Raw genomic sequence first — 11,715 nt, 5'->3', positions numbered from 1 at the left:
TAAACACTATGTGCTGTGTGCTTAGTCCAGCTCTTTTCGACCCCAATGACTGTAGCCCACCAGGCTCCTTTGTCCATGGGGATTCTCCAGGCAAGAATACTGGAGTGGGTTGCCAAGCCCTTCTCTAGGGGATCTTTCTGACCCAGGGATCAAACCCAGGTCTTCCACATTGCAGACAGATTCTTTACCATCTGAACCCCAGGGAAAGTCAATAAATACTATAATTTGTACTAATATTATGTCTATTATTAAAAGAATAATACTATAATAAAGGGCTTCCCCAGTGGCTCAGCTGTAAAGAATCTGCCTGCAATGCAGGAAACTCGAGTTCCATCCCTGGGTCAGGAAGATCCCCTGGAGGAAGGCATGGAAACCCACTCCAGTATTCTTGCCTGGAGACTCCCTTGGACAGAGGATTCTGTTGGGCTATAGTCCATAGCATCAGTCGAAAAGACTCGGAGACAACTGAAGCAACTTAGCAGGCGTGCATCAGTCAGTTCAGCGGCTCAGTCACATCCGACTTTTTAAGACCCCATGGAGTGCAGCACACCCAGCTTCCCTGTCCATCACCAACTCCCAGAGCTTGCTCAAACTCATGTCCATCGAGTCAGTGACTCTATCCAATCATCTCATTCTCTGCCATCCCCTTCTGCTCCTGCCTTCAATCTTTTCCAGCATCAGGGTCTTTTCCAATGAGTCAGTTCTTCGCATCAGATGGCCAAAGTATTGGAGCTATTTTACACAAGGTATATCAATCCTCTTGCGCTGTTGGTGGGAATGTAAACTGGTACAGCCACTGTGGAGAACAGTGTGGAGGTTCCTTAAAAACTAAAAAGGGAATTACTCAAGCAGGCAGGCATGCATACACTGTAATAAAAATTAATTATGGTTTTCTCAGGGTATATGCCCAGGAGTGGGATTGCAGGATCGTATGGTAGTTCCCTTTTTAGTTTTTTAAGGAAGCTCCGCACTGCTCTCCACAGTGGCTGTACTGGTTTACATTCCCACCAACAGTGCAAGAGGACTGATACATGCTGCCACCCGTAAAACAGCTACCTAGTGGGAACCTGCTGCACAACACAGGGAGCTCGGCGCTCCGTGAGGCCCTGGATGGGATGTTGGAAGGGCATTCCAAGAGGGAAGGGAATGTGCATCCATAGAGCTGACTCACTTCATTGTGCAGCAGAAACTAGCACCACACTGTAAAGCAACTCTACCCCCAATAAGAAAAAAATTTTAATTAAGATTCAGTTGAACCAACAAAACATTTCCTAGTATTTGAAGGCCTCTCTATGTGTATCCTGAATTGCCTCTGAATTCTCTCTCATATCTTATAATTAATATCATTGTGTAAAACCTTGATGTCATTTAAGGCTCCTACTTCTTTATTCCTCAATTCTACTGGCTTCCGTATCTAGTCTTGTCGGTGGAAATATACTTCGGCCTCTAAAGGACCTTCCATGGCTCTATTTTTCTCCTCCATTATCTCATCTAGATTATTGTCTTCACTGTCTCCACCAGCGAAATCTTCCTTCTTCACATTTTCCTAATTAAATGAACCTTCACTACGGTTTTATTTTTGTAGAAGAAAATCTGAGCAGTGAGATAACTTTTGTGGCTGTTTCAGTGCATTTCCAGGCTGTTGAAACCATAGAGGCCTCTATCTCTCAGTACATACAGCACACACAAGGGAACTGTGACAACAGATCACATTTCTTTTCGGTAGTTTATACAAATGAAAGCTGCTGGCAGTATGTCAACCACTATTATTGATGCTCTCCTTGTACAGGCACCAGGCAGTGAGCTGAGGGGCATCTAAACATATGTAAACAAGAACCATGAGGTCTACAGTCCACACAAACAATTCCCCTGGTTACAATGGTGACTATTTGAAATCTTTGTTACGTTCATGGGGACTAACAGAATTGTTAATCCTCTATTGTCTCTCTAGCCTTTAGCCCTTTAATTGATAAAGCCATAAATAATGCCATTTTTGAACCCTAGTTCAAAGAGTATTTTGCTTTCTCCCAGCCCTAACCCCGAGGATAACAGAACAGATAGGAAAGGCCACTGGCCTTGAAGACTGACTCGAATGCTTCCCTGACCTCCTTAAGTCTATCGCACCTCTCCAGGGACACTTATTTCACCAATTATTTAAGGGAAGCCTTTGAAACACTTACCCTTAAAAGTTATGATCATCCCATATGCATAGTAAGTTGTAAAGAATTTCATTTTTCCATGTTGAAAAGTACAACTGGGGGGACTTCCCTAATGATCCAGGGATTAAGACTCAGCCTTGCAACACAGCAGACAAGGGTTCCATCCTGTGTCAGGGAATTAAGATCCCACGTGCCTAGAGCAAGTAAGTCTGAATGCCACAAATACTGAGCCCAACCATCACAGCTAGAGAGTCCGTGCCCTGAAACGAAAGATCTTACCTGACCAAACCAAGACCCGACACAGCCAAATAAATAATATATATATATATTTTTTTAAAGTACACTATGTTTTTTGTGAAGCTGGTGGAAAAATTATAAGGGGCTGAGAGTAGTTGTGTAATTTGATTCCTTCTAATTAGCAGGTAACTGAATGAGATTAAGATTCAGCTGAACAAACAGAACATTTCCTAGTATTTGACACCCTCTCTATGTATATCCTGAATTGCCTCTGAATCCTCTCCCATATCCTATAATTAATACCACTGTGTAAAACTTTGGTGTCATGTAAGACCCCTACTTCTCCTGTATTCCTCACTTCTCCTTTATTCCTACTTCTTCCTTTATTTCTCACCCTTGGTGATGGACAGAGAAGCCTGGCGTGCTGCAGTCCATGGGGTCGCTAAGAGTTGGACACAACTGAGCGACTGAACTTAACTGAATGAGATTACAATTGTTTGGGGAATCATCCTGGAGGGGGAATGAATTATACAAATGAGCCTGGAACCCACGGCTGGTGCTATTCCACCCAGAAGCAGGATCTGGCAAGTCTGATTTCTCAGAGTATGTCAGAGTTCATGCTTGTGTCACTTGATAAAAAATTAGTCCTTTTCATTTCTTATACAGTAACAGAAACAAATAAGTCACTATTCATGCTGTGTCAACTAAAAAAAATGAGGGGATATGAGAGTCTAATCAGAGTAGTCAAAATTTTGGTGACCATGGTTCATCCTGCGAGCCAGCAGTAACTCCCATCTTTCATCAAACTAATCGACTGCCTGCCTCGTCAGTTTCTTACCATATCCAATTGTTGTTCAGTTGCTCAGTCGTGTCTGACTGTTTGCGACCCCATGGATTGCAGCATGCCAGGCTTCCCTGTCCTTCACTATCTCCAAAAGTTTGCTTAAACTCAAGTCCATTGATTCAGTGATACCATCCAACCATCTTCAACATTCAACTATGTTCAATGAGGTGACCAAAAAGGGACAAATATTATTGACTTGAAGACTCATTGTTTCGGACTAAGCTTTTGAGAGCATAGTTACTAAGTGAGTAAATTGGTAATAATTTCAGTTTGCATGGGATTTTTCAGGTTTTATCACTAAAAGTCCCGGATCCCAGGAAATCCCTGTCCCATGCATACTGGGATGCTTGTCCCACGGGGAGGTGTAAATCAGAATTTAGGAACTCAGGGTTGAATCAATAGCTTTTTCCTCTTGAAGTGAAAACAAAGGACATCTTTAGAAAAGGTAAAAAACGGAATCCATTAAAGGGATTCATTATTCATTCATCAGTTTTCTTAGTGAATCATCTAGCATGACTTCTCTCAACATCTAATCAAGGGCAAAGCTGAGTTGGGTCACCTATAATGAAACTACCACAGGGAAAAAGTGGTTTGAAAACTTGACAAGCAGTTCATCAGGGCACAGGTGATGAGGCTTCTGTGACTTAACTCACATACATGTGTTGAAAATTCCAGCATAAGTAGAGACTACCATTGCTGTTTAGTCTCTCAGCCATGTCCGACTCTTTGCAACCCCATGGACTGCAGCATGCCAGGCTTCTCTGTCCTTCACTATCTCCCAGAGTTTGCTCAAACTCATGTCCATTGAGTCAGTGATGCCATCCTACCAGTTCATCCTCTGTCACCCCCTTCTCCTCCTGCCTTCATTCTTTCCCAGCATCAGCATCTTTTCTAATGAGTTGGCTTTTCCATTCAGGTGGCCAAAGTATTGGAGATTCAACTTCAGCATATGCCCTTCCAGTGAATATTCAGGGTTGATTTCCTTTAGGGTTGACTGGTTTGATTTCCTTGCTATCTAAGGGATTCTCAAGAGTCTTCTCCAATACCACAGTTCAAAAGCATCAATTCTTCAGTGCTCAGCCTTCTTTATGGTTCGACTCTCATATCCATACATGACTCCTGGAAAAAACTGTAGCTTTGGCTGGATGGACCTTTGTCAGAAAAGTGATGTCTCTGCTTTTTAATATGCTGTCTAGGTTTGTCATAGTTTTTATTCCAAGGAGCAAGCATCTTTTAATTTCATGACTGCAGTCACCATCCACAGTGATCTTAGAGCCCAAGAAAATAAAGTTTGTCACTATTTCCATTTTTTCCCCATCTATTTGCCATGAAGTGATGGGACCCGATGCCCATAGTCAGTCATGGTTCTTCTCTGAAAAAAAGATTTCATGCCTGTTTCCTTGGTTGATGATCAACAAATCAGTTACCCTTTTCATCCACCATGTAATTGTCACAACATATATGAATCAGGTTCTCCAGAGAAGCAAGAAAATAAGATATAGATATATAGAGAGGAAGAGACATTTTATTTTAAGGAACTGGCTTTCCTAAATGTGGACACTGGCAAGTTCAAAGTCTGCAGGATGGAGGGGCAGGCTGGAGACCCAGGGAAGAGTTGCAATTTGAGAATGAAAGCAGGATCACCTCTTCCCCTAGGGAAAAGGACTTCAACTAATTGGATGAGGCCTGTTCATCCACTTTATGGTGGGGAGCCGGGGTGTTAGCAGGTTTTATTGAAAGTTTATTGGCTAAAATCATAACCTTTTCTAAGAAATAAGTTCACATCAACATCTAAAATAATGTTTGACAAAAATCTGGACCCTCACCAAGTTTAACAGAAAATTGACCAGCATGTGACCCAAGTGGCTTAACCTCTCAGTAAGAGACACTAACCCAGGGTTTAACAAACTGTAGTTGAAAATGTGGCCTCATTTCAGTTGAAACTCAGGTTATCTTTCAGGAAATAATACTCAGTTCAGTAATAACCAGAGATGGGTAGGAAATTTCTGCTTTGTTTACCCTGTTTAATTTTATTATAACAAACAGGTACATATAGTTTACAATGAGGACTTGCACACACTTTTAAAACGAGTCTCATAAAATGAGATTTCAAGGAAAAAAAATTTTTTTCCATAAGCTCTTTTGGTCTAGGTGCCCCATCTTCCCCAGAGACATTTCTACTTAAACTTATTTTTCTTTGTTGTTTTGTTGTTCAGTCGCTCAGTGGTGTCCAACTCTTTTGCAACCCCCTGGACTGCAGCCCACCAGACTCCCCTGTCCATGGTATTTACCAGGCAAGAATACTGGAATGGATTGCCATTTCCTACTCAAGGGGATCTTCCTGATCCAGATATCGAACCTGAGTCTCCCACATTGGTAGGTGGTTTCTTTTTTTAAAATTAACTTATTTATTTTAATTGGAGACTAATTACTTTACAATATTGTAGTGGTTTTTGCCATACATTGACATGAATCAGCCATGGGTGTACATGTGTCCCCCATCCTGAACCCCCCTCCCACCTCCCTCCCCATCCTATCCCTCAGGGTTGTCCCAGTGCACCCTGTTTCATGCATTGAACTTGGACTGGTGATCTATTTCACATATGGTAATATACATGTTTCAATGTTATTTTCTCAAATCATCCCACCCTCACCTTCTCCCACAGAGTCCAAAAATCTGTTCTTTATATCTGTATGTCTTTTGCTGTCTTGCATACAGGGTCATCATTACCATCTTTCTAAATTCCATATATATGTGTTAATATACTCTATTTGTATTTTTCTCTATTACTTACTTCACTCTATAATAGGCTCCAGTTTCATCCACCTCATTAGAACTGATTCAAATGTATTCTTTTAATGGCTGAGTAATATTCCATTGTGTATATGTACCACAGTTTTCTTATCCATTCATCTGCTGATGGACATCTAGGTTGCTTCCATGCCCTAGCTATTGTAAACAATGCTGTGATGAACATTGGGGTACACATGTCTCTTTCAAGTCTGTTTTCCTTGGTGTGTATGCCCAGCAGTGGGATTGCTGGGTAGTATGGCAGTTCTATTTCCAGTTTTTTAAGGAATCTCCACACTGTTCTCCATAGTGGCTGTACTACTTTGCTTTCCCACCAACAGTGTAAGAGGATTCTGGTAGGCGGTTTCTTCAACATTGTTATGAAAAATTGCTGTGGAGTGTCACCTTATTCATCTCAAGTTTTTGGCCACCTTGATTAGGAAATTTTCCATCAGCTGTCTCAGTGAAGCCTGACCACTTGGCATTGGTGGTATAGAACAGTTTCAACTTCATTCAGCAAAGAAAATAGGGACACGACTGGGTTCATTATTCTTAACCCAAGTAGGCAAAGGAGTTAACCATGTCTGTGAACATAGAGACCTGAGTCCACAGTTGGCTCAGCCTCTGTCTGCTTCCTGACCTCTGGAGGCAATACAGAGGGACAGGAAACAGTGGGAATTATGGCCAGTCATCACTGAGAAATGAGCCAGGACATGTGTCTTCAGCAGAAGGAATCTATGAATTAGTGTTTCCAATAAAAACAAGAGCATATGCCTTCCTTCAACCAACAAACATGCCTGGAGCACTTACTATATACTAACAGCCCTCTACTAGGGGTGTTGGTTAGGGTATGGCTTGTATTTGGTTCGTGCTGTCAGGGCAGGTGTGGGGAGTCAAGCTGAGATAAAAGGTAAACGGATGATGGGGAAGCTACAGCAGTGGGCTTCATCCTGAGTGTGCCTGTTGCATAATTGAACTGGATCGTCCATTGTAAGGCTTCGTGAAAAACCAGCTGCAGAAAGCCTTTAATTTAAAATGGAAAAACCCAATGATTTCCTCCTACTGGAAATTTAGAAGGGGAAAACCTCTATTATCTAATAAATTATCTGCATTAAAAATGCATGTCATCAATCTTCATACCATCTGCTGACAGCTACATTGCTTATTTAAAAACAACACTGTCCCCTTTCTCCGAGCAGGCTTTTTATGGTTCTTTTGAAAGAAACTCATTACACTCAGCCATGGAGGAAAAAAAACTGCTTTACAATGAATTTAGTATGTTATAAATAAGGGAATGTTTTGCATAATATTTTAATTACTGTTTTAATTTAAGGCCTAATGCATTGCTGCTCAAAATGTCTACTGCAGAAACCTGAAGAACATAGACCTTATTGTTGCTGGTAAACTCTAGAAAAAAAGACCAGCATTTATTTTTCCTTTGCTCTAACTGGATGACAGAGGATTCTTAGGTGCCCTGTGAACTATCCATAACAAATGGCATTTCCCTCCTTCCTTTGAAAGGTCCCTGATCCCAGTTGTCCTAGATCCCCGGTTACCCATGGTTAGAAAGGCAGATGCTTCAAAAGGCACAATGGCTCTTGTAAGTGTGTATTAATATGCTGTATTTGACTCTTTTAGAGCTGTAAGTGTTTCCATGGTTCTTTGTACAGCATTTCAGGAGATGCAAAAAGTATCATAAAAACTAATTAGCGATGGATTTGTTTGTTTCAGACAAGTGGATGATTTCTATCTTTGGTTGCTGAAGAAGTATTATTTACACCAGCAGTACCCAGCCTCTTCGGCACCAGAGACAGGTTTCACGGAGGACAATTTTTCTGTGAACCATGGGCAGGGGGATGGTTTCAGGATGATTCAAGTGCGTTACATTTATTGTGCACTTTATATCTATTATTGTTAGATCAGCTCCACCTCAGATCATCAGGCAATAGATCCTGGAGGTTGGAGACCCCTGATTTAAACACTAGAAGAAGCTGGTACCCAACAAATGACTCAGAACTCCTTCTAGAAGACAACAGTCCACGCTACTTCCTCTGTGTCCCAAGGGACTGAGTAGGAAAGGCGCTTCTGTAAAAAGAAAGCAGAAGAGACACCATATTACTCAACATCCTGCCAAGTGGCAAGAGGCCAGCGGGAAAGTGAATGAGAAGAAGGAACCAATCAAGTTTGGGAGAAGGAGAAGGAGAGTTTCCCGCTGTCGGGAAGTGAGGACTCAGGAGAAGGTCGTGAGTAAGGGAGGTGAACAGTTATTCACTGTTCACCTGGAGATTGTGATGAAGAAATGATGAATAAACAGAGCCAACTTCAGAAAATGAGATTTTTCTCTTGTTTTGGAATACCTTCCTCTCTTCCCACTCCCAGGGAGAATCAAGTCCAGTGTTTTCCTCTTTCCTTTCTTTTCTCCACTCAAGTTTCTGTTTCTTTAGGGTCCAGGTGACCAGTTCCCTCCCACGGACAGTGGTCAAAGGAAAACCTTGAGTCCACTTTCTGTTTCCTCCATCTGCTGGATGTGTGACCTTAGGCAAATCTCTTCCTCTCTTTGACCTCAGTTTCATTTGGTGTAAACTCAGAACACCAGGACACAGCTCACAGGACAAGAATACATAATGCTTTCTCCGAGATTGTTGAGGTCCAGCCCAGGGCTGGGTGACTGCCCATTTTGGGAGGAGGAATTCATATCTTTGACCCCCGATCCTCAGTGCTGACTGCCCGCTTCCCCTCAGTGTATCCCCTACCTGCTCCAAACCCTTGAGTCCACACTGTGATGGCAAATTCATCGAGTTCCCAACCTGCCTAACTCAGGTCACCTGTAAATCAGACAGGTCATCAGAATCACCTGTAAATCTTCCTCAAAAGAGAAATTCCAGGAACCAGTGAAATTAGAACCAGCGAAATTACTGAATCAGAATCCCAGAGGTAGAAGGAGGATGGTGTTGGTTCGTGATCTGACTGATCCCCACACAGAAGACAAGGAGACACAGAATAGAGGGAGTCGGTCCAGACTGGCAGGTGGAGGGTCTCAGAAGAAAGGGAACTCACATATGACATACGAGGCTTGCTGTGGTTCCTGCAAGAACCCTGTGAACCTCCATACATGCTCACATCAAACTTTATAGGAGGCCTTAACTGGGTTCAGCCACTCACTGCCCTATCATGGATGTGTTCTGGAAGACAGCTCCCACCATGGGAACGATAGGCAGAATGTATGTTCCAAGGACAGGAAGGGGTGATGAGGAGCCTCCGATGACCCAAGTCCAGCTGGAGGGTCGACCAGTGGTCTTATCCTCTCGGTGACCTCCTGCAATAGGTAGGACATGAATTTCTTACAGAAGCTCCCCATCTAATAACTCTGATGCATCGTCAGGCTTGGGCTGCATTCAAGGTCTATTTCCTAGTGAGGAACATTGTGTTAAATACCTGCTTTCTGTGCCTACAGCTTTTGGTGACCTGTAATGTTCTAGATCTATAATCTTATGATTATTACAGTAGAAGTGAGAAATAGATTTAAGGGGCTAGATCTGATAGAGTGCCTGATGAACTATGGACTGAGGTTCATGACATTGTACAGGAGACAGGGATCAAGACCATCCCCATGGAAAAGAAATGCAAAAAAAGCAAAATGGCTGTCTGAGGAGGCCTTACAACTAGCTTTGAAAAGAAGAGAAATGACAAGCAAAAGAGAAAAGGAAAGATATAAGCATCTGAATGCAGAGTTCCAAAGAATAGCAAGAAGAGACAAGAAAGCCTTCCTCAGCGATCAGTGCAAAGAAATAGAGGAAAACAACAGAATGGGAAAGACTAGAGATCTCTTCAAGAAAATTAGAGATAACAAGGGAACATTTCATGCAAAGATGGGCTCGATAAAGGACAGAAGTGGTATGGACCTAACAGAAGCAGAAGATATTAAGAAGAGGTGGCAAGAATACACAGAAGAACTGTACAGAAAAGATCTTCACGACCCAGATAATCACGATGGTGTGACCACTCACCTAGAGCCAGACATCCTGGAATGTGAAGTCAAGTGGGCCTTAGAAAGCACCACTATGAACAAAGCTAGTGGAGGTGATGGAATTCCAGTTGAGCTATTTCAAATCCTGAAAAATGATGCTGTGAAAGTGCTGCACTCAATATGCCAGCAAATTTGGAAAACTCAGCAGTGGCCACAGGACTGGAAAAGGTCAGTTTTCATTCCAATCTGAAAGAAAGGCAATGCCAAAGAATGCTCAGACTACCATATGATTGCACTCATCTCACACACTAGTAAAGTAATGCTCAAAATTCTCTAAGCCAGGCTTCAGCAATACATGAACCGTGAACTTCCAGATGTACAAGCTGGTTTTAGAAAAGGCAGAGGAACCAGAGAGCAAATTGCCAACATCCGCTGGATCATCAAAAAAGCAAGAGAGTTCCAGAAAAACATCTATTTCTGCTTTATTGACTACGCCAAAGCCTTTGACTGTGTGGATCACAAGAAACTGTGGAAAATTCTGAGAGAGATGGGAATACCAGACCACCTGACTGGCCTCTTGAGAAACCTATATGCAGGTCAGGAAGCAACAGTTAGAACTGGACATGGAACAACAAACTGGTTCCAAATAGGAAAAGGAGTACATCAAGGCTGTATATTGTCACCCTGCTTATTTAACTTCTATGCAGAGTACACCATGAGAAATGCTGGGCTGGAAGAAGCACAAGCTGGAATCAAGATTGCCAGGAGAAATATCAATAACCTCAGATATGCAGATGACACCACCCTTATGGCAGAAAGTGAAGAGGAACTCAAAAGCCTCTTGATGAAGGTGAAAGAGGAGAGTGAAAAAGTTGGCTTAAAGCTCAACATTCAGAAAACGAAGATCACGGCATCTGGTCCCATCACTTCATGGGAAATAGATGGGGAAACAGTGGAAACAGTGTCAGACTTTATTTGGGGGGGCTCCAAAATCACTGCAGATGGTGATTATAGCCATGAAATAAAAAGACGCTTACTCCTTGGAAGGAAGGTTATGACCAACCTAGATAGCATATCAAAAGCAGAGACATTACTTTGCCAACAAAGGTCTGTCTAGTCAAGGCTATGGTTTTTCCAGTAGTCATGTATGGATGTGAGAGTTGGACTGTGAAGAAAGCTGAGTGCCGAAGAATGGATGCTTTTGAACTGTGGTGTTGGAGAAGACTCTTGAGAGTCCCTTGGACTGCAAGGAGATCCAACCAGTCCATTCTGAAGGAGATCAGTCCTGAGTGTTCTTTGGAAGGACTGATGCTAAAGCTGAAACTCCAGTACTTTGGCCACCTCATGTGAAGAGTTGATTCATTGGAAAAGACTCTGATGCTGGGAGTGATTGGGGGCAGGAGGAGAAGGGGACGACAGAGGATGAGATGGCTGGATGGTATCACAGACTCGATGGACTTGAGTTTGAGTGAATTCTGGGAGTTGATGATGGTTAGGGAGGCCTGGAGTTCTGCGATTCATGGGGTAGCGAAGAATCGGACATGACCGAGCAACTGAATTGAACTGAACTGAATGCTCTAGAAGCTTCCATGGTGGTTTTCTTCCCCTTGGAGTTGACTAAGTTCTTTTCCTCCCATTTCACTACCTCAAGTCTGTGCCCTGTCCTGCCTTTCCCAGACTATCCAGTCCTCTGCATCCAAGGCCAGCTTTTCCATAA

Source organism: Bubalus bubalis, chromosome 19 (assembly GCF_019923935.1).
Source record: "Bubalus bubalis isolate 160015118507 breed Murrah chromosome 19, NDDB_SH_1, whole genome shotgun sequence".
NCBI lineage: Eukaryota > Metazoa > Chordata > Mammalia > Artiodactyla > Bovidae > Bubalus > Bubalus bubalis.
This window is presented reverse-complemented; position numbering follows the sequence as displayed.